This window comes from Heptranchias perlo, chromosome X (genome assembly GCF_035084215.1).
Source record: "Heptranchias perlo isolate sHepPer1 chromosome X, sHepPer1.hap1, whole genome shotgun sequence".
Classification (NCBI taxonomy): Eukaryota; Metazoa; Chordata; class Chondrichthyes; order Hexanchiformes; family Hexanchidae; genus Heptranchias; species Heptranchias perlo.
Window position 1 is genome coordinate 4675001 of NC_090370.1, and position 23040 is coordinate 4698040.

Genomic DNA, 23040 nt, shown 5'->3' on the forward strand with positions numbered 1-23040 from the left:
GCAAGATGCCGAATTTGGTTGTTCTAGTGTTTAGCTGGTCGGTCAAGCAGTCTGACAGCACAGAGGCATTGGAGGAGGCATTAGAGCTGTGTTTCATCAGTATATATGTGGAAGTTGACTCCATGTCTGCAGGTATCGTCGTCAAAAGGCAGCAAGTGGCTGAGGAAAAGGCAGGGACCACAGATGGCTCCTTTGGGAACTTCCGAGGTGACGGTGCAGGAATCAGAAGAGAAGCCATTGGTAGAGATGCTCTGGCTACAATCAGATAGGTAAGACAGGAACCAAGCGAGGACAGTCCCACTAAGCTGGAAAACGAAGGAGAGGCGCTAGAGCAGGAAGTTGTGGCCGACTGCGTCAAAGGCTGCAGAGAGGTTGAAGAGGGATAATGCACCGTTACAGAAAACGTCATTTGTGACTTTGGTTCGGGCTGTTTCAGTGCTGCAGAAACTACAGAAACCTGATTGAAGAGAATCAAACAGGGAGCTGTGGGAGAGATGAGCAACATACGCAAGGACTTGAGAGAAAAGGAAGATTGGAAACAGAGCGATAATTTGCAAGGATAGAGTCAAGGCTGGGCTTTTAGAAGAGGTGTTGATGAAGGCAGTTTTGAAAAAAAAAGGGAATATCATCCAAGGAGAGGGAACCATTTACAATGTCAGCTAGCATGGGGGCCAGGAAGGGAAATTGGGTGGTCAGCAGTTAGTGGGAATAGGATTGAGGGAGCAGTAGCTGGGTCTCAAGGACATGGGGAGAAACCAGAGAGAGGTTTACGGCTTGGGTGTGGGGCAAGAGGGTGGTTTGGCTTCGTGGACAGGGAAGGGAAACGAAGAAGCAAAGGCAGCTGAGGGGAAGGGGAAGGCATTTGCCTGACAGCAACGGGTGTGGGGGGAACCTCATATCTAGCAGTACTGGTTTGTGACTTTCTAAGGGATCTCTGCAAACACTGAATTTGACGTTTTGTGATTGGATCCTGGACTGTCTCACTCTCTCAAAGCTGTAAGAAAATGTAATCATTCTAATGACTAGCACCAAAACACAGGTGATAATTAAAGCTTTCAAAATTCAATTAATTTGTTTTTTATTAAAAAAATTCAAATTAATTACCATAGAAATTACAACAAAGAAACAGGCCATTCAGCCCAACTAGTCCACGTTGGTATCTATCTTCCACACAAGCAGTCGTCCTAATCCCATGTGCCCCTCCTTTTCTCATATCCCTTTATACCATTTCCTTCAATCATGTTTCTAACCAAATCTTAAAGACTGACATGGTCTCTGCTTCAATCATTAATTCTGGTAGTGCATTCCAGACTCTCAACCCTCTGTGTAAAAAGGGTTCTCCTGCTCTATCCTAAATCTCTTGCATTTAATCTTGTATCTATGTCTCCTCACTCTAGATCATTCAACACTGTAAACAGTCTTGCTATCAACCCTGTCCCATCCCTTCATGATTTTAAGCACCTCTATTAAATCACCCAATATCATCTCTTCCAACAAGAACAGCCTCATGTTTTCCAAGTCTTTCTTCATATTTGTATTTCCTCATACCAGACAGCATCCTGGTGAATCTGCACTGTACCCTCTCTATTGCCTCAACATCCTTCCTTAGCATGGAACCCAAAATTGCACACAGTACTCCAACTTTGGCCATACTCGAGTTTTATGTAGATTCACCATTAAATCTTAACTTTTGCATTCTATACCTCTTGCCATAAACTAAAGTATCCAATTAAGAAATATGTACACGATCGTTTTTCTTATTTTGGCCAAATTCATTTTAGACACTCGAAATTTCATTTATTGAAAAAAATGGTGGAAAAAAAATCAAGGCTTTTTTTGAGGGACTTGTGGGGAAAGATAATACAGTAGTCTAGTGGCCATAACTTGTAATTAGTGTGACAGGACCCAGTTTACATATGGTTTTTCCATAATTCAATCCACATTGTAACATTGTATATTCTGGCCTTGTTTTTATATTTCCATTCTAAACTCCCATATTCGTATTTATAATGAGCGGCCTACATAAACTTGTTACACTGTAATTACACCCTCCGGCAGGCGGTGGCACTTCAATGCTGGAGAGAGGGTGTAATTACAAGGTGAAGGGGCAGAGTTTCTGCTAGATTGCGCTGGTTTTATCAGCGCAATCTGCCCAAGCCAGTGTAAAAGATCAAGGAAAATCAAGTGCAGGTTAGGTCAGGCGTAAATCAAGTTTCCACGATCTTTTGCGTTGATTCAAAAATCTTCACGCCCGAAGCCGGCTCCATCCCCAGATCGAAATAATGAGAATTGCGCCCGTTCGAGGAAGATCTTCAAGTTAAGTTACTTTTCTTAGGCGCGTAGGCACGTTTTAAAATATTAAAAAAATATTTAATTTACTAAGAAACTGACTAGTGTACACCAATGAAAGTAGTAAATGGATCAGTATAGTTTTTTTAAAAATCATTTTCAGTGATTTAAAATCAGGTTACTCACAGGTGGAGGACTAGACACATTAAAAATGCTTATTTTTTGTGATAAACCCATTTCAGCTGTATTAACAAAACTGCACCAGGTTAGCTCTCAAATACATGAATATTTTTTATTGCAAAGAAAAAAAACCGATTACACTCTATTAAGCTGCCGAATTGCGCTGGTCCGTGGAAGATTTTACGTTTATGATTATGCAAATACATTTTAGCAGAAACTTGAACTGTAACCTGACCAGTGCAATTTGCGCCCAATGCGGAAACTCTACCCCGAAAAGTTTACATAGGTCGTTTCAATTATAAATGTGAACATACCAATTTATAATGGATAAATGTGACAGGAAGTGTGCGCAAATGCAAGATTTTAATTTTTTTCCAGATATATTATATTAAAAATTCCTACGTCCACATTTATAATGGAAAATTGCCTATGAAAACTTGTCATTCTATAATTACACCTACCTGCAAGTGGAGGCGATACTGCACCAACAATGGCAGGATGATGTAATTACAGTGTGACAAGATTGCACAGGCAGTTTTTATTATAAACATGCATAGGGATTTATAATGGAATATAAAAAAAGACAGAATTTATGACTTTAAAACGGGGACTGAACAATGTCTGGTCCAATTATTCTCGCTCCTCTAACCGAGCCTTACCTGAAGATTACACTTGGTCTTGACTCCATGTGCAACACCAGGGGAGTTTAACTAGATTAACATGCTTGTCTTTCACCGGGTCTTTTGTCCGTCGCACTTCGGACATCAGTTTCCTATGTGCAAATCTTGCATCACACTTATACCCGATTGCCTCAAATTTTATTTTCATAAAGCAGCAAATCATAATGTAGTAGACAATTTACAAATCGAAGAGGAAAACTTTATAAACCTCCAATGCAAAGCTACTAAGGATGTATGAAGACAACCAATTAACTAGTAAAAGCTACCAACAAAATAGTGAACCAATAAAATCACAATATTTTTCAAAAATCTTTTTGGCCACCCATAATGGCTTCTCCACTGAGCTAAACTAACAAATGGAAATTATATTAGAAAAAAATACAAAATTTACAAGTTATTAAACTTGCCTATGCAATAGTATTTTCTGCATTCAAAATGCCTCCAACAACATTTTCCATTTGTGGTTTTACATGTCTAAAAAGCCCGAGTCTTGGGTTGACGTGGGTTCACAGAACAGACTCAAGTAAGCATCAGACTACAACTCCAATCATGCAACAACATCTGGAATTTGTTTTTAAATGATCATGGTAGACTAGCCATTCAGTGTGTGCCAGGACTTGCTGTTTCTAAGCCCTGATCTCTCCTCCTCTCTTGTGTATTGATGGCAAATTCCTGCAGATAAAAACCCCCAGGAAAGCATTTAAAGGTGTAGTGACAGTAACCAGAACCTGGCTTTTTTGTATAAAATATCAAACATAAGACACAGCTCCTTCTTTTTCCTGAAGTGACTTTGAAAGCATAAACAACTTGTACATTAGTTGATCTCCCACAACTATATTCAACAAGTACTGTAAGAGGGCCAAACACAGATACAGCCAGACAAAATTGGCTAGTGAGGGAGGACAATTTATAATGTATTCTTTTCTTTATGCTTATTACTCAAAAATGACCACAAAAACAAAAAAAGGGGATAAATTCTGGGATGACTATTGGAGGGAGGTTTGGAATAAAAAGTCCTGAATTTGAATGCATTTAAGCAGAATCTTTTGGCAACACTAATTATTGTTGTAGAGGTATATTTCATACCAATGAGAGAGAGTGTGTGCACATGCATGTAAAAAAATATTTTTTTTTCTTGGTCTACACCATAAAAGACAGGAAGAGACCTCCTGTTTGGTGGCAGGGGAGCGAGAGAAAGGGAAAATACTGTTTTTTCTTTACTTCAGTCACCACAGTTATCAGTGAGAACAGTGGGGCCATAGCATGTGGCTAGATGGACGTCAGGGCCAGTTGTGGGTTTAGCCATATACTTCAACCTCAATGTCAGTGAAAGAAGTTGGGGCTCAGAGTTGAGCAACACAGCCAGAACACCGACCCAAGACAAACATGGGAGACGGTACTTCAACTCCAAGTACTAAACCCTTTATTTTTTTTAAACCCAAGCAACAATAGAATTGGAGACCGAGTGGCAGAGACAATGCAAGTGTGACAAGACATACAAAAAAGGCAGCAGAGTGAAAGGCAAACAGAAGAGCCAGACAAAAAGAGTGAGAGAAGCAGAATCGGTTACAGTAAGGCAATTTTAAAAATGCTATCATGAGCAGCGCCAAAGGAGATCAACTGTTAATCCTGAAAATTGATGGAATGTTCTCATCTCTGTTCCCCTCACCCACGTGTCCCACACTAAAATTCCCACAGCAAGTTAAGTAGACCGTTACTTTCGACAATAAAACTGTCTGATGCAGTACCCCATTCTTCCCTCCTTTGCGAGGATCCATTGCTCTAAAACGTGCGGTTTCGAAAGGGGCCTCTTGGAAAATAAACTGTACCTAAAATCGGTTAATGGACGAAACTAAACACCATCATTTATTATTCTGCGAATTAAATTCATAGTTCATTTTTTCAACAATGTGACTCGGCGACCGCAGCCCCAGTCCCTCCAGATTGCAGCTGTTGTACCGGGAAGCTCTCAAACGCGCTCCCAGGATTTCAGGCTGTAATGGCGCCTTTAGGCCTAGACTTCCTGTTACAAATTAAAATGACCCCCCGGCCCACAAACAAAACCGCATCCACTCCGTACAGTGTGTACACATTAAAATCTCAGAATATTCCCACCGAGCCCGAAACTTTAACATATATTAAAACTCACAAACCAGGGATGGGTTTACCTATACAGCTCAGCTCAGCTTAACTCAGCTCCTTCCCTCACAGCTCCGACACAAAGAGGCTCAACGCAGGTCCTCCCAGTCAAGAGTAACTTCACGACAAAGAGCATCAAACCAGGTCCTCCCAGCCAAGAGGGACTCCAGACTAAAAAGGCGTAACACGAACGCCTTCGACGGCAACAGAAAATGTTAAAAGGCCTAGTCGGTTGCTAGTAAATACCAAACAAGACCTGCTAAATGGGAATCACCAATTTTGATTTAAAATGTGACATTTTGACAGATGTCACTTTAGAAAACACAGCACACTATGTAAATGGGTTTTGCAACAAGTCTGAAATCTGAACAAGCGTTTGGATTCTGGCTTGAGTTCTGATGTTTTCTCCGAATATTTAGTAATCGTAACTAATGCTTCCACAGCATTAAACATGAAAATGGAAAGACTGAATTTTATTTTAACAACTTTTGGCAGCCCAATTTAAGATAGGATGGTGGCAAACCTAGCTGCAATCTGTGTCACTCTTGCCGATTATAAAAGGTCATTCTTAACATGTTGACAGTTCTGTGGCGTCTATCACTTCATTTAGTTCTTTTAAAAATCAACACTTGAGTCAGTATTTTCAATGTTTTATATTTTTAACAAGATTATCAAATGCCTTTATTTAAAGGTGTGGTAGGGCCACATGCCATCTCTGGAGGTAACAAAGGCATGAATGAGGGTTTCAGCAGATGGGCTGAGGCAGGGGAGGAGATGGGCAATGTTATGGAGGTGGAAGTAGGTGGTCTTTGAGGTGGAGAGAATATGAGATTGGCAACTGTTTCCAACAGCAAATAAGACAGAATTTTATTTTAGCTTTTTTTAAAAAAAAATCTATTATTCCTCTATGATATGTTAAAAGTCTTGTATCTAGATAACATTTCCTGCTTGCTAATCTTACTTCTCGTTGTCATGCTTTTGTCATCACACTTTGTTTACTGGCTCAAAGTAAAACATCAGCAAATCAGAATTGAACAGGTAGGGAACATACAAATCAAAAGTCAGGAAAGTGGCTAAAAAACTACCAGTGAGAAATGACTACGGACTTATAAATCAATCCTGAATGACCAGTCAGAAGAACCTACCAATAAAAAAAATTAAAAAGGGAAAAAAACTGAATTAATCATATCATTCAAGACACTTTTTTCTGCTTCAAAGGAGGAAAATTATTGTGACAGGCCTCGAGGCATAGCTTGGCCAACAGGCTCTGAGGCAGCTGAAGAGGGGGGAGGAATTTTGTAAGAATTGTTGTCAGGCCCATTCCATCCTGCTGACAGAGCCACGCCATTCCCACCAGGTCGGGGTGGGGTGTAGGAGTCATTCAATTTACAACTCCACAGACCACTTTCATACATAAACCTCATTATTTCCCAAGGGCATTTGCACGCTATCTTATTTGTTTCTACAGGCTACTTTCCCACACAGCATCATCTGTTCAGACGTTCCAGACATTGATTCGCTATTTCTAAATATTATGGGTTAAATTATATTATTTCATTTTTTAAATGAAAATGTAACCTTTCACACAGTTACAATATAAAAACAGTGCAGCAATACTACACTAACAGGTCTCTTCAGAGAATTAATCAGGCCTGCTGCTTTCCAGATTAACCCTTTCTATCCTAGTCTCTGGCATTCACCCAAAACTATTATCCAACAGTTCCCCGTTTGGTACTCCTCAGATCATCTCTGTAACTCTCTATAAGTTCATTTAAGCGTGCAAGCAAGTAATAATTAGCAAAATTATAATGAGAATCTCTAAAGGCCAACAAAGACTTTAAATTCAAATTTTAAGCATGTCCCATCTATTTAGTTGCCGACTGCCTCTATGCATGCCATTGCCTATTATAACCAGGTGTGTCTTTTCTTGCCAGTAGTGTATGTAAATCAAGTAAAAGCGGCTGTCTTGGCAGGTCAAAGTTAAGGACTTATAACAGTCGCTGTCAATCTTTGTTCTCTACTTTCCCCATTTAATATTGATTCACAGACTCGGGACTGATGGAGGTAGCTGAGACAGTCCCCAAAACTCCCCTCTTTGGGTGCTGGAATGTGTGAGTTGGAATTAACGCCTTAACTAGGTTCTCTTGGATAGCAACCATATTTACATTCCCCAATACTCAACATAACATCTTCGATTACCTTAACTAAACTCAACATTTCCTACTTATTTATTCTGATACAGCTTAAATTATTGACCCCTTGTTATGGGTGACAAACTCAGAAGTGCCAGTTGTTACGTGACAAACCCATGACACGCGTCCAGGGAGTGTTCAAATAATTTATTCAACTAGTTGCCTACAGTGACCATCTACAGAGAACGAGCATTTAGAACATAAGAACATAAGAAATAGGAGCAGGAATAGGCCATACGGCCCCACGAGCCTGCTCCGCCATTCAATAAGATCATGGCTGATCTTCGACCTCAACTCCACTTTCCCGCCCGATCCCCATATCCTCTGATTCCCCTAGAGTCCAGAAATCTGTCTATCTCAGCCTTGAATATATTCAACGACTCAGCATCCACTGCCCTCTCGGGTAGAGAATTCCAAAGATTCACAACCCTCTGAGTGAAGAAATTCCTCCTCATCTCAGTCTTAAATGGCTGACCCCTTATCCTGCGACTATGCCCTCTAGTTCTAGACTCTCCAGCTAGGGGAAACAACCTCTCAGCATCTACCCTGTCAAACCCCCTCATAATCTTATATGTTTCAATTAGATCACCTCTCATTCTTCTAAACTCCAGAGAGTATAGGCCCATTCTACTCAACCTGGCCTCATAGGACAGCCCTCTAATCCCAGGAATTAATCTAGTGAACCTTTGTTGCACCGCCTCTAAGGCAAGTATATCCTTCCTTAGATAAGGATCCCAAAACTGTATGCAGTACTCCAGGTGAGGTCTCACCAATGCCCTCTACAACTGTAGTAAGACTTCATTACTCTTGTACTCCAACCCCCTTGCAATAAAGGCCAACATGCCATTTGCTTTCTTAATTGCTTGCTGTACCTGCATGCTAAATTTTTGAGTTTCTTGTACGAGGACACCCAAGTCTCTCTGAACACTAACATTTAATAGTTTCTCACCATTTAAAAAGTATTCTGCTTTTCTATTCTTCCTACCAAAGTGAATAACCTCACATTTCCCCACGTTATACTCCATCTGCCACCTTCTTGCCCACTCACTTAATCTGTCTATATCCCTTTGCAGACTCTTTGTGTCCTCCTCACAGCTAACTTTACCACCTAGCATTGTCTCGTCAGCAAACTTGGATACATTACACTCAGTCCCTTCATCTAAGTCATTAATATAGATTGTAAATAGCTGAGGCCCAAGCATCGATCCTTGCTGCACTCCACTAGTTACAGCCTATAGTATTGGCATAGAGTAATTATGTTCTTATGTTCTGACGGATATTTTTCCATCTCTTATACAGAACTACAGTCCAAGAGATATTTATAATGTCGACTAAACTGGAATTTTTCATCAGCTCTTTCCCAATAAAACTCTGGCCAATACTGGTGATGCCAATACTGGCACCAAACAGCGAGTTACTCTTTTACTAGGAGGAAACATGGATGGAACCGATCGTCTGCTTCCTTTTTAAATTAGTCAAACAGGGAATCCCAGGTACTTTCAAAATGTGAAGATGCTGCCGGTAATGTACACGAACAACAACAAAAAAAACCTGGATGACTGGAGACATTTGGACCGAATGAATTAGGTTGTTGGACAGAAAAATGCAGTTTCACGGCGCCATAAAGTGCTGTGGTTCGTTAACATTGCTCCTGTGCATCCGAAGGTTAAAATCCTGAAAACAGTCACCGTGTAACAAGGGTTCTACAGCCCATGGACCAGAGTGTTATTCAGTGCTTTAAATCATACAGGAAGTTCCTATTGAGGGAGATGATCGAACACATGGACGGAATCAAAACAATCCAGGTCAATGTTCTGCAAGCCATGCACTTCACACGCTGGGAGCTTGTGTTAGAAACGTGTCTTGTGAACTGGGATGGTCTGCAGAAAATGGTGATCAAGAGAAGGAGATGCAGTCAGTTAGAGAGGAGTACAATACACTGGGAAATTTCAGAAACAAATTGACAGGAAATTGAATTTGAAGAAAACCAAGCCCCCTGTCAGACCAACAATTTATTGTTTTGTATCCCACTTTATTGTATCCGTAACATTTAATTTCATGCTTGTCCCTCTGTGATCTGCTTGGCTGCACTGGTACAGTCTCATGGGATACAGTTGCATCATCTAGCTCAGCGAATTACCTGCAAGCCAGTCAGCATATGGTATTGGTTTCCCTGTACTTGTGAGTCTACATAATGCCACCTCACTTAGAGTTTTATATCTGTTGTCCAGCACTGTACCAGCAGATTGTCTGGAACAACTCCTAAAAACTGACCTTCCAGTCCAGCGTTGTCCAATACATTAGCCACTAGCCACATGTGGCTAATTAGGAATGTGTGAATTGTGTTACTGATTAGTAAATAAAAAAGGAGTAATAGACACCGTCGTTGGGCATGTGATCTCAATACTCATATTTGCATGGCGTATGCATGTGAACTTTAATCTTTTTGTGCATTTGTTCATAAAATGGTAAGAAGAAAAGCAGAGTGTATGAGTGTTTTTTGATTGTTGTGTATATTTTACTTCCTTCATTGACTATCTGCTATGATGGTGTGTAACATGGGTGAAAATGTTAGATTTTAGCACCATGGAACCACCAGCAACATTGTGTGGAGAGGAGAGCTGTTATTGTGGTCAGCTCGACCGATTGGAATAACCGCTCCAGGCCAGCAGAAGAAAGCAAGCCCAACCAATAACGATCAGCTCCAACAGGGCAAGTCATGGCCAAAGGGCGAGTAGCATCCAACCGCGTTCTGGATGGAGAGAAGGGGCAGGTCTAACACGTCTCATGAAAGAAAAATAAAGAACTGATTAAATTTGCAAATGGATAGATTTGTCACAAGAAAACGGGGAACAGCGACAGTTCCTGTGAATAGTTCTTTTGGAGCACTGACTGATGTACCAGTGGGGCCTCCAGTCAAAAAGGGTCGACATTGGGTGAAAGTTGGACGGAAATTTCACAATGAATGGGAAATTCAGTTTGTCGTTCTGTAAAGTGACGAGAAGCCACTTTGCCTTTTGTGCACAAAGTCGTTTGCTGAGATTAAGGTGGATAATTTGAAGAAACATTTCAAACATTTGCATTCTGAATTTGATAGAAAATTTTCAATTGTTTTGCAGAGAAGAGTGCATGAAATTTCTCAACTGAAATCAACTCTCAATCAGCAGAAAACAGTTTCGAAATAATTTCTCTCGTCTTTGGAACTTATAACTTTGGCCAATTACAAAACTGCTTAGATTCTGGAGCGAAAAAAGAAACAGTTTTCTGATGGAGAGGTGGTGAAAGTGATTATGGTGACAGTCATGGACACCACTGGAGAAATAGGAACTGAAAATCAGAAACGATATTCTGTAGAAAATTTGAGAGCTGCATTTGAATCGTCAAACAGTTTGTCGTCATTTGCTGGATCTGACTGGCAGTATCGAATTTCAGCTGAAAGCTGAGCTGAAAGATTCTCTTGCATTTTCCCTTGCACAGGATGAGACTTTTGTGGCACTGCCCAGTTAGTTTTCTGGGTACGATTCGTTAAGCAAGACTTTGAGCCGACAGAGGAGTTGTTGGCGCTTACAGGACTGAAAGATTGCACACGTGGCCCTGACATTTTGGTTGCTGCAAAAGTTGTCATTGAAAGGTTTGAGCAGAACCTGAACAACCTGGTGTCGGTCACCACTGATGGTGCATCTGCCATGACGGTCGACACTCTGCCTTTATTACACTGCTGATAAAATATCTAAGTGAGATCGGAAGCACGCAGCAGTGAGAGAAAGAGATCACTATGCTGCTTGGCTTTGAAATTTGCTGGAAAAATTTTAGAAGAGATTTGCTGATTTCAACGGTTTCAGTCTGGCCTTTCAGTTCATGAAAGATCCATTCCGCTTTGACATCGGAACTTGCGGACACTAATGGAACTGCTCTCTGTGAACAGATGTCGATTGTTTGCAAACTGTTAAATATCTAACTTCTTCCCGTTCTGATGAAAGATCATCGACCTGAAACGTTAACTCTGTTTCTCTCTCCACAGATGCTGCTTATCCGGCTGACCATTTCCAGCATTTTCTGTTTTTATTTCAGATGTAGATTGGAGATAGATCTACTGACACTGCAAACTGGATACACGACTGCGACTGACTGTGTACTGAAAATGTGGCAAAGTACCCTGACTGAGACTTGCCACCACCAAGCTGTGTTCCATGTTCGACTCAACTTGGTTGTGAGAGTCAACATTCTCAGCAATCACTGATGAAGTCAAAGTACCGCTCGCAACTGCTGGACAAAGACCTAGAAGCTGCATTAAGATGTGCTGTGCCTGATAGATTCATGTTAGAATTCCAAACTTTGGTGAAAGAGAAAGACTGCAAAGTTTCGTGCTGAAAGGTGGTAGATGTTTGTTAAGAAAGAATATATGTGACTTACCTGTATTGTGTGAGTGTATGTAAAGTGTTTTCTACTAAAATTAGTGCATGTGTCTAAAACAAATGTCGGTGTAGCCACACCTGCAGCTAGTCAGCGATTTCTATTGGACAACACTGTTCGAGCATATATTTATTTATCTCCTTGCTCAATTCTGCATCTTCCTCTTCTAACCTGTCTCCATGCATCTGCATCTCCAGAATTAATTCTTTGTATGTACTGTTAGGCCCTTTGTATACTTAACTGAACTTATGCCTCTATTTTATGGTGTGATATTATAACAGTTGAGAATTGCATGTTTTGTTATTATAGCCTATGCAGAGTTCAGGATCTATATGCGAGAATGCAGTTAAGGCTTTCCCACTGAGCAATGGTACTAGTCTTTCTGCCAATGTTCTATGGTGCTACTTATGGTCTCCCACCAGCAATTTGAATGCCTTTGACAATTCATCTTATGTTGTCCCTTTCATTAAATTTTGGAATAATTGGATTTACTGGGGTGTAAATTCATCTTCGGCACAAATCGGCCGCCCGTTTTACACTCTGCCAGATTTTCTTTTCCGTTGAACAAAAGAAAGACTTGCATTTATACAGTGCCTTTCACAACCTCAGGACATCCCAAAGCGCTTTACAGCCAATGAAGTACTTTTGAAGTGTAGTCACTGTTGTAATGTAGGGAAATGTGGCAGCCAATTTGTGTACAGCAAGCTCCCACAAACAGCAATGTGATAATGACCAGATAATCTGTTTAAGTGGTGTTGGTTGAGGGATGAATGTTAACCAGGACACTTGGGAGAACTCCCTTTCTTTACTTCGAAATAGTGCCATGGGATCTATGTTTACCTGAAGGGTCCTCGGTTTAACGTCTCATCCGAAAGAAGGCACCTGCAACAGTGCAGTGCGCCCTCAGTACGGCACTGAAGCCTGCATAGATTAGGTGCATCAAGTCTCAGGCGTGGGGCTTGAACCCACAACCTTCTAACTCAGAGGCAAGAGTGCTACCCACTGAGCCACAGCTGATACATTGACTTCTGGAAAAGAAAAACGGACCACCGATTCACTATCGCCCGCTTTGCGCTACGGGCAAGATGAATTTACACCCCACTAAGTCTATCATGTAAAGATCATGGGATATAATTCCTGTACCTTCACTCACCTGGAATGTATTTGTTGCAAATTGTCTTGCCTTCATGAGCTCATGCTGCCACTGCTTTTCCTTTCCATCAACTTTGAATACTTGCGCTGTTGCTTTGCAGCCTCCAATTTAAGCACTTCTAACTGGCATGCAGATTCTTTGCCCTTTTCCTCCACAGGCAATCAGAATAATTCTAGCTCTCTGTCCACACCTACCTGAGTCCTCGTAGACATTTTTCAATACTGTTGTTTGATTCTGCTGGTTTCATTTAATTTCAGTCTGTTGATCTGCATGCGATGTTAATATTCCAGCTTTGTTGCTACCTATTCTTATGATTCAGGCTTCTGCAAATACTTTCTGTCATGCCCAACAAAAACGCCAGCTCTTATAGGCAGGTCTGCGCTTCCTGTGAACTTAATTGAGACCTTATGCGCAAACTAATCTGGGATAGTGGTCTCTTGGCAAACAATAAACCTATTTATTATTTTTTGGATTACACATCAGGATTTCCAGTACATCCCCTGTCACTTCAGAAGATTAATAATAGTCACACCAGACACTTTCATAACAGATTAAATTATCAAACAAGTTTATATACTGAGAGTCATTCACAGAAATAAGCAATAACAGCCAGTTGTTGAAGTCAGTTCAAATAACCTAGCAACTTTGAGCCAGTTCAGGAAAGGGTTAAACAGACAAACCAATCAGTTTAATTCCTTTGAATGGCTTTCTTTACAGATCTTTCAAGGGGAGGCACTTCATTTCAACAACGAACAGCAAGCTACATAACACATACACAAAAGCATGCCAAAATGCACTTGTGGTGGCTGAAAACTGCTGTCTGTGCTAAAATCAGATTATGTCATGGCTTAATAGTGATGCAACTGTGATGGACATTAATTGTTTCTAGCACTTGGGGTGTGCTCAGTAATCAGTTTTCCAGACACATACATCTGCTAGTAATCAATAGTATTGGCTTGACTGACTCCTGATGTACTTCAGGCAGAGCAAAAAAAATTAGAAGCCAAATTCCCAGCATGCAGCTGTGGAAGCCATTTTGAGCATGGCATTGTTCTTAAAAGAACTTGGTTGTAAGCTTAGAAATGCAGTAGAGGACACCTATAAGCTACAAACAAAATAATCCATTTTGTCACAGTCCCATTGCTTTTTATTTATAATGGACACCAATTAAAATTTAATTTAGAATTATGCTCATGATAGGATTAATCTTGATTTCTATTCCTGTTGGTATCTTGCAGTTTTGTGCAGGCTGTTGGTTCTTGATTGCTTGTAGTAGCTTTTCGGACTGTCTAGTCACAATCAGATCTTTGAGCAAATCAACATGGTTAACTGGACAGATAGTAGTTATTTAAACAAATCACATATTTAAAGTGTGATGAATGAGTTACGATTCTATGGGCATGACATACATTTTTAAGGAAATATGGTAGACACAAAACATTTATATGTGTGTGTGTGTGTGTGTGTAGTAGGCATTCCGTGCCATTGGTCACTGAGTCTGAGGGGACACTGTTTTATAACAGTAAAGCCATCATTCCATGTGATGCACTGACTTATGGTGACTGAATAAATCAAATTCTGTCTTTGTTGCATGGTATTCTGGGATTTTTATCAATGTTTTAGGAATTGAATTCTACAATTGTTCAATTTTCTGTAAAAACTGTAAATTAGTGACCTTGATTATTTTATATTCATCAATGAGTGGTTGTTATTTTAGATACATTCTTTTACCCATCTATTTGATTTTTATTCCTTAACTTTTTTAAAGCTGAGGAGACACAATCAGATGGTATGCAAGATGTACTAGGGTGGAGGTAGGTACCTGCTGTTTAGCAGTATGGGGATGGGGGTCCAGGGATTTTGCAGCAGTTTTGCTGGAGTTTGGCTGCATGGGGGAAGGTGTTCTGTGATTTGGCAGCATTGTAAAGGGGGAACCTGGAGTTTGGCAGGGGTTGGCCAGTGTCACCCATATCCTGAGAGCATTTTAAAGAAATCCTCTGTAAATGGCCAGTCTTCCTATTAATCATAAACATTTTTAGAAATTAACTCAGAAAACAGTGGACCTTACAAAAACAAGTCAAAGGACACCAGGTATATCATAGAACATAAAATAAAGTATATAAAATAACAAAAGGACTGGATTGCATACTTATTGATTATTTCAGTTTGACAGATTGGGAAGGACCAGGGGATATGCATTTAAACTACGCAAAAGTAGGAGTAGACTGCACGTTAGGCGGTTCTTCTTTTCCAAGAGAGTAGTGAGCCTCTGGAATGTGTTGCCAGCTGGTGTGGTGGGTGCTAACTCTCTGGATGCCTTCAAAAGGGAGCTGGACCGGTACCTGACTGGGGCAGAGATTGCATCATATAAAAGGTAAGTGGATTAACATAACACATGCATGGTCCAGATGGGATACATCCTAGGTTACTGAGGGAAGTACAGGTGGAAATTGCAGAGGCTCTGACTACAATCTTCCAATCCTCCTGAGATATGAGGACAGTGCTGGAGGGCTGGAGGATTGCAAATGTTACACCCCTGTTCAAAAAAGGGGAGATGGATAAATCCCCAATTACAGGCCTGTCAGCCTAACGCGGTGGTGGGGAAACTTTTAGAGACAATAGTCTGGGACAAAGTTAATTGGCACTTGGAAAAGTATGGGCAAATAAATGAAAGTCAGCACGTATTTGTTAAAGGAAAATCATGTTTGACTAACTTGATTGAGTTCTTTGATGAAGTAACGGAGAGGGTTGATGAGGGTAGTGTCGTTGAATTTATGGACTTTCAAAAGGCATTTGATAAAGTACCACAAAAGAGACTTGTCAGCAAAATTAAAGCCCATGAGATTAAAGGGACAGAGGCAGCGTGCATATAAAATTGGCTCAGGGATAGAAAGCAGAGAGTAGTGATGAATGGTTGTTTTTCAGACTGGAAGGAAGTATACAGTGATGTTCCCCAGGGTCAGTATTAGGACCACTGCTCTTTTTGATATATATTAATGACCTGGACTTGGGTATAATTTCTAAGTTTGCAGCTGACACCAAACACGGAAATGTAGTAAACAATGTGGAGGATAGTAACAGACTTCAGGAGGATATAGACAGACTGGTGAAATGGGCAGACACATGGCAGAAGAAATTTAACGCAGAGAAGTGTGAAGTGATTCATTGTGGTAGGAAGAATGAGGAGAGGTAATATAAACGAAATGGTACCATTTTAAAGGGGGTGCAGGAACAGAGGGACCCGGGGGTGCACATACACAAATCTTTGAAGGTGGCAGGTCAAGTTGAGAAGGCTGTTAAAAAGCATATGGGATTCTGGGCTTTATTATTAGAGGCATAGGGCTCTATTTTAGCACCTGCTATCGGGTGCGTTCCTGGCGGGGGGGGCTCCGGAAATCAGAGAATCCCGGAGCTGGACCGGAGTCCGCCCCAAACCCACGCACTTCCGGGTTCCCCGCTGACGCGCCGGCGTGCGCGCGCAGCCCCCCTCTGGTGGGAATCCCGCAGGCAATTAAAGCCAGCGGGATGCCACTTGACAGTGTTTATTCAGGTATTTCAGATCATTAACTGACCTGATTAAGGGATTATGTGGGATTTTAGAACAAACTGGGACTGTTTCCCACACTGGGGGAAACACTCCCAGGTCAAATGGATGTGTTGCAGCTGTCAGCCTGTGGCAGCTGCAAAGGTCCATTTGACAGGTGGGGGGGAGACCCTCACCCATTGCGGGAGGCCACTCTGTCACCTGGGACAAAGTTTGGCCTCCACCACCCTCCTCCTGACAATCAAAGTCACCAACCTGCACACTTACCCCGGGGTCCGGAGACATGTACCTACCTTGCGGACCCCCTCAGATGTACATCTTGCGGATGGGGGCCACCGTAGCTGCAGTCATGACCTCCTCGGAGGGCGAACAGCATCACCAGCCTCACCATCCACGCCGTCCACCTCTGACACGTGGAGCTCCACAACAGAGTGCTGTGACACATCCACCTGTACAGCAGGAGGGAGGGCTACCGCAGAGAGAGATGCGTCGCAGAGGGCACTACCCTCGCCACAGGGTCCACAGACCGAGGCTCAGCCTCCTGGACCTCTCTGAGCAGCAGTGCACACGGAGGCTCAGAGTCACTCGACATGTAGTCGTGGACATCTGTAGCCTCTTTCATGCCGGGCTGCTCCTGGCTGGCCCGAGCACCATCTTCTTACCTGTCGCTGTCAAAGTCACCACTGCCCTCAACAACTTCTCCTCCGTATCCTTCCAGAGTGCAACCGGGGACATCGCCGATGTCTCTCAGTCGTCTGCGCAGAAGAGCCCTGCAAATACACCTACACCCACTCTGCAGTGACACAATGGGTGGCATCAGTTGTGGGTCCTCATAGTGATCTTCAGGAGCGGGCATTATTGCACAAACCAGACAAGATTCGCGAAGACATGGCAGTAGTGGTGCCAATATATGTAATGTGAGTTGTTCTGAAATTCAATATAACACCCATGACAAACCCTCAAACACCCTTGTGCATCCCCTTCATGCTCACGACACGTTTGCCTTACGCTGCCTACTGCACATATGTGATGCATGCCCTGTGGCTGCAGCACAGGTAGTGGCAGGTTGAGTGAGGCTGGCCGTGACAGAGATGCATGAGAGGGTGAGCATGAGATAGAGCCATGAGATTGTATGAGGATTGGGTTGAGTGGTAGTGGCAGGATGAGTACTGGCGAGGTGAGTAGGTGCAGGTAAGATGAGGATGAGGTTTGAGTGGGTATGAAGGGTGATGTGACAGAGTAGTGTTGGCAGTGCTGAAGGAGATGTGGGGTGGGGGCAGTGATGTGGCAGACGGAGTGTAGGGGAAAGACTACGTGTACTCACTTTGGCTGACCTACTGAGGTCATTGGAGCACCTCCTGCACTGTATGCAGGTGGGCGATATGTTGGTTGCGCTGGTGACTGTGGAAAACCATAAAGAAATGCCTGACTAAATTAACTCTCTAATACACCTAAACCATAAAACTGACCATATTAATGTAGAAATACTGAACAGTTACTTGACCATAAAAGAAGCAAAGCATGATGGATAAGTTTGACCATGTTAGCTGACCAGCTGAATATATATTGGGAAGCTTAATGTGTTCACGTTCCCAGCAAAGACACACAGAAGAGCTATTGTCTGCTTATGAGATAACTGTCTGACTTAACAAAAATGAATGACCATATAGCCTTGAGACTAGGAACAGTTTCTACTGATAAGGAGCAGTGTTGCTAAGGCAAGGTATTTTCCCAGACCCTGTTGAGGGGCCACGAGACAGACATGAGAGAATAGAGGGTGGGTTCCCTATTTTTGATTGACTAACCACTTGAACCAATGAGAGTGTACATGTACGCCCATATTCAATGATAGACAGACATTACTAATTGAACTGTATAAAAGTTAACCGTTTCCTCTGCTCAGCGAAGAGGTGGTTCCAACCATTGTCTTAGAGCACAGCTTCCCTTGTATACAAGCTTCTTTTAATAAATTCTTACTTGTCTGAAAATAAGTGTTTGGAGTTAATGCATTGTGTATAATAGGTAATTAAGTTTTCGACATGACCTCCTCTGCCACCTCGAATCAGGCCTTCCTGGTGGCAGAGGCAGGCTGCTTCCTCCCGTCTGCCGGGAGGAAAATCTCTGTCCTCCCCCTCCTCACCCCATGTATTGATACCTGGAGTGAGGCATCATTACACTGGGAGCAGCCTTCCCCCTGGGCTGCTCCATGCTGTAATTTTTTCTGTTTGTTGCAGCATCTGTCAGTGGAGGACTGCCCCTTTAAATAGAGCGCCTCCAGCTGACAGATCTTACTGCGCATGCGCAGCCCGCCCGACGCGCAGATCAGCAGTGGGGAACCCGGAGGACCAGGTAAGTGGATCCAATTAGTGGGTTGTCTGCTACAATCGCGCGGGAAGCTGACTAATTTTACCGGGCGCGTTACCCATGCGCCCGATAGCACCCCCGCCGAGAACCTGCAGCCCTGCTAACATCGGGCCCATAGAGTACAAAAGCAAGGAAGTTATGCTAATCCTTTATAAAACACTGGTTAGGCCTCAGCGGGAGTATTGTGTTCAATTCTGGACACCACACTTTAGGAAGGATGTCAAGGCCTTAGAGAGGGTGCAGAAGAAATTTACTGGAATGGTACCAGGGATGAGGGACTTTAGTTACATGGAGAGACTGGAGAAGCTGGGATTGTTCTCCTTAGAACAGAAAAGGTTAAGGAGAGATTTGATAGAGGTGTTCAAAATCATGAATGGTTTTGATAGAGTAAATAAGGAGAAACTGTTTCCAGTGGCAGAAGGGTGGGTAGCCAGAGGAAACAGATTTAAGATATTTGGCAGAAGAACCAGAGGCGACATGAGGAAACATTTTTTTACACAGCAAGTTGTAATGATCTGGAATGCACTGCATGAAAGGGTGGTGGAATAGCAACTTTCAAAAGGGAATTAGATAAATACTTGAAGGGAAAAAAATTACAGAGCTATGTGGAACGGGCAGGGGAATGGGACTAATTCGTTGGCTTTTTCGAAGAGCTGGCACAGGCATGATGAGCTGAATAGCCTCTTCCTGTGCTTTACCTACTACGATAGTCATTGTGATCTCCTGGACTGGTGTCACCTGAGGGCGGGGGGGGGGGGGGGGGGGGGTTGGAGAGGAATTTTCCAGAGTACCCTTATTTGCACTGGATTTTTTTCTGGTTTCTTGCCCCTCCCTAGAGATTACATGGCTGGTGGATGGTAGTTTGTGTCGAGTCAGGATGCTTCATATGAGTGTGGGGCAGGCTTGATGGACCAGCTGATCTTTTCCTGTCTGTCATTCTCATATGTTGGTATGATAACAAAATGGTTCATACTGTTGTTCTCTCTGCTGCTGTGTGATGATGCAAGTTTGACATTACAGGAAGTAAGTTGACAAACAGGTGAAAAAGTCTTACTGTGTGCCAATTTGCGCAGAGCTAGCTTCTACAAACAGCAACGAGATGATGACCAGAGAATCTGTTTTAGATACAAGACTTTTATATTACTGGTGGACCTCTTGTGATGTTGCACATGGTATAGTTGGGAGCCTGATGGGAAAATAGGTGAGCAAAGAAAAATGTTTGAAGATTGGGGTTGGGAACAGGTGGAAGTAAAATTTAAAAGAGAATCAGCAGTCTGGGCTGGGAACCTGCAAAGGGGAGGGGGTGGTGGTGAAGAGCTAAGATTTTGAAAAGAGTCCAATCAGAGCTGGGAACATAGGTAAATGTTGACAGTTTTTACGTTAGAGTTCCCATATATTTACTTAGTAAATGTTGACATAAAAGTGTTATTAAAAAATCATGATACAGGAAGTAAGAGAAAGAACTTGCATTTATATAGCACTTTTCAGAACCTCAGGATGTCCCGAAGTGTTTTACAGCCAATTAAGTACTTTTTAAAATGTAGTGACCATTGTAACGTAGGAAATGGAGCAGCCAATTTGCGCACAGCAAGCTCCCATAAATAGCAATGAGATAATGATTAGATAATCTGTTTTAGTAATGTTGGTTGAGGGATAAATATTGGCCAGGACACCAGAACTTCTTCTTCGAAATAGTACCATAAGATCTTTTTTGTCCACCTGAGTGCAGACAGGGCCTCAGTTTAACATCTCATTTGAAAGACGGCACCTCCGACAGTGCAGCACTCCCTCAATACTGCACTGAAGAGTCAGCCTAGATTCTTTGCTCAAGTCTCAAAAGTGGGGCTTTAACCCATGATCTTCTGATTTGTGGACATAAAGTCCACACCATATGCAAGAATTTTTATATTATATATATATAAATATAATATAAAAAAAAATAATTGAATAAGCAAGATAAAAGGCCTACATTTGAATAGTACCTGTTCATACCTCTGAGAAATGTCGCAAAGCACTTCACACAAATTGCTTTTAAAGTGCAATCACTGTTGTTAAGATAGTGGTGCCATTAGGGCCATTCAAAATGCAATTGGATGGTAGGCTGGGTGATTTGGGAATGCTAGAGGAGCAAGCTTTAATGTCCTTATTTTGACGTAATACTTGGATTTTATATTATTTATAGTTAAATAGCAAAACTAACAGCAATTTGGGAAGCACAGAAGTAAACATAGTTGGACCATAGGTGTTTCTCTGCAGTACACTCCGAGGAGCTGAGAGGCAAAATTGAGGCGTTACAGTACCACAACTGGTAGGAGGGTGCAGATGCAATGTAATAAATTTACATAGGAATTTATAATTGGGAAAATGTTGACACAAAAGTATGTGACAAGAAGTAAGATTTTGCAGCAGGAAGTGTGCACAAGTGTAAGTTTTTAATATATCAATAAATACATATATGGAGGCTTTCCCTGGATACCAATTATAGTGCAGGATATGCATTTGGACTTTGAATTGTATATTCTAGTTAATCCTCTGTGGCGTTATACATGGGGAGTCAAGACCAAGTGCAGTCTTCAAGTGAAGCAGGATTTGAAGCCGGGGATAATTGGACCAACATACAGAGACATAATTCAGTCCCATCTTTTAGGTCATATATTCTGTACTTATTTTTATATAATACTTATAGTCAAATATTTTAGTCAAATAGTCAAAAATTTTATAATATTTATAGTCAAATAGTAAAACATAGGAATTTGGGAAGCAGAGAAATAGAGTTGGTTGGAACACAAGTTTCTCTGCAGTCCAGTGCCTCGGCTTTGGGAACCGAGGCACTACAGCATCACCACAGGCCGGAAGATGTAATTACAATATGGCAAGTTTACATAGGCATTTCCATGATAAATGTGGCTATAAGAACAGGAATTGCATGCAGACATAGGATTTTTAATATATTTATTTTTGTTTATATTATTGGTGTCCATTGTTCTATCTTTGTATTGTACCAAATTTTCTATTTATTAGTTTTCACTCTAGTTTTTGTACTTATTTTGTACAAAGTGTCAGCCGTGGGGCTCAGTTGGAAGCACTCTCGCCTGAGTCAGAAGGTTGTGAGTCCCAATCCAGAGATTCAAGCACAAAATCTAGGCTGTACTAAGACAGTGCTACCTTTCAGGTGAGACGTTAAACTGAGGTCCCATCTGCCCTCTCAGATAGACATAAAAGATCCAGTGGCACTATTTCAAAGAAGAGCAGGGGAGTTCTCCCCAGTGTCCTGGCCAATATTTATCACTCAACCAACATCATAAAAACAGATTATGTAGTCATTATCACAATGCGCAAAATTGGCTGCTGATTTTCCTACAACAGTGACTACATCTTTAAAAAAAAGTACTTCATTGGCTGTAAAGCGCTTTGGGATGTCCTGAAGCCATGAAAGGAGTTATATAAATGTAAGTCTTTCTTATTTGGAGGCAATTATATTTATTTTGATGCTGTCCCTCCAGCATGCACCGTCCCAGTTCTGATGCTAACATCTGAAGTTAGGATGAATTCCCTTGGTCTCTAGCACTAGCTTGGGAGCCAGGCCACATAGTCTGGATCTTACGTCAGGGAACACGCTCCAGTAGTGGCAGAGTTTAGTTTCACAAATTTATCACATTTTTCACTAAAGTGGAACCACATCTGCTCGAATAACTCCTATGAGTTCTGCTCCAGGTGCCTACTGTCATACTTCATCAAAAGTAGTTTGCGCTGCAGCTCCCAAAATTTTGCCATTGACTTCCATGCCTGGCTGCTTTGCTCCTTGCTGGAGTTATTGAACATTCAGAGACCCCGATAGTTTTGCAGCTGCAGGAAGTTCAAATCAGTCTTATTTTGATATTTTATCTATAAACTCAGCAGTATCAGAAGGAACTATCTAATGAACAGCCTGCTTAAAAAATAAGAAAAGCTGAAACTCATAGACGGCAACCCTCTACAGCATTCCTATTAATAGTGATGTTACACAGGTAATGCAGCAATATACAAAAAACAACCACAGTATAAACATTGTATATTTAGAGCATTCAGGGAAAAAAATCACCTTCA

General features: G+C 41.8%; 1 protein-coding gene across 3 annotated transcripts in view; it reads right to left on the bottom strand.

Annotated features, from left to right (window-relative positions):
• LOC137307197 (zinc finger CCCH domain-containing protein 10-like) overlaps positions 1 to 5548 on the bottom strand; it is an 80644-nt gene extending 75096 nt beyond the window's left edge. The window contains exon 1 of one of the 3 annotated variants that reach the window (XR_010959064.1): positions 5299 to 5548. The gene's annotated coding sequence lies outside the window, so the exon portion shown is untranslated. The remainder of the gene's footprint in view (positions 1 to 5298) is intronic. The other 2 variants (XM_067976580.1, XM_067976581.1) reach the window with 2 other exon arrangements.
• Positions 5549 to 23040: the final 17492 nt, after the last annotated feature.